The sequence below is a fragment of the Eimeria mitis genome, genomic scaffold, assembly GCF_000499745.2.
Source record: "Eimeria mitis Houghton genomic scaffold, Emh_scaff1567, whole genome shotgun sequence".
Classification (NCBI taxonomy): Eukaryota; Apicomplexa; class Conoidasida; order Eucoccidiorida; family Eimeriidae; genus Eimeria; species Eimeria mitis.
The window spans coordinates 2,979-4,122 of NW_013569802.1; positions in this window are offsets into that span (position 1 = coordinate 2,979).

Here is a 1,144-nt window from a genome sequence, read left to right on the forward strand (position 1 = left end):
GAATACTGTTGCCGTAAAAACGCAACTCGCACAAAGACAAATAATTAAGGGTTTAGGGTTTAGGGTTTAGGGTTTAGGGTTTAGGGCTAGAGGGGATAGCTAGGGAGAAAGAAGATAAAATAAGGGTTTAGGGTTTAGGGTTTAGGATACAAACAAATATAAATAAACAAAAAACAAATAAAGAGAAAGAGAAACAAACAAAGAAAAAAACAACAAACAAATAAAGAAACAGAAGGTGATAGTAAAAAGGAGACAAAAAAAAAACAAAAAAAAGAGAAAGGAGACAGTTAGTTTTATTATAAAAATTTTTATTTTTTTATTTAAACAAAAGAGAGACAATAAAGGCCTTATGCTGCAGCTGTCTCCTCCTGAGGTCACCTATAAGGGACCCCCCGGTCTGCTGCTGCTGCTGCTGCTGCTGCTGCTGCTGCTGCTGCTGCTGCTGCTGCTGCTGCTGCTGCTGCTGGAGGGAGAGCAGCAGCAGGAGTTAAACACTGAAACATTTTATTTATTGTAATCTATTTTTCTGATCAAGATAAAAAAGCAGAAAAAAAAAACAAAAAGGGTTTAGGGTTTAGGGTTTAGGGTTTAGGGTTTAGGGTTTAGGGGCCGCTAGCAGCAGCGGTGGGCCTCCATAGCTGCAAGCAGCTGCTGCAGCAGAAGAGAAAATGAAATAAAGAGCAGAATTGTGTATATACAATGTTTATAATATATAAATAAATAAAAAATAAATAAAAAAAGAAACAAACGGAGAAAAAAACTACAAAGGTTTGGGGTGTATAGGCAGCTCTGGGGTGTACAGGCAGCTCGCTATCGACGGCAGCAGCAATATAACAACAAACAAATAAATGTATTTTATAAATTAAATCTGTTTATTATTTTATTTTATTTTATTTAATTTAATAAATTAATGCTGTTTCAGCAGCTAATTAGGGCTCATACACGGGCGAGGGTTTAGGGTTTAGGGTTTAGGGTTTAGGGTTTAGGGTTGCAATTGAGGAGTTACGGACCCTTTGGCAGGGAAGAACAGATAAGTTGCTGCTGCTCCCCCAGCAGCAACAGATACAGCAGCGACAGCAGCAGCAGCAGCAGAAGCAAGAACAGCAGCAGCATCGAGAGGGGGGCCGATGCAGCAGCTCCAGCT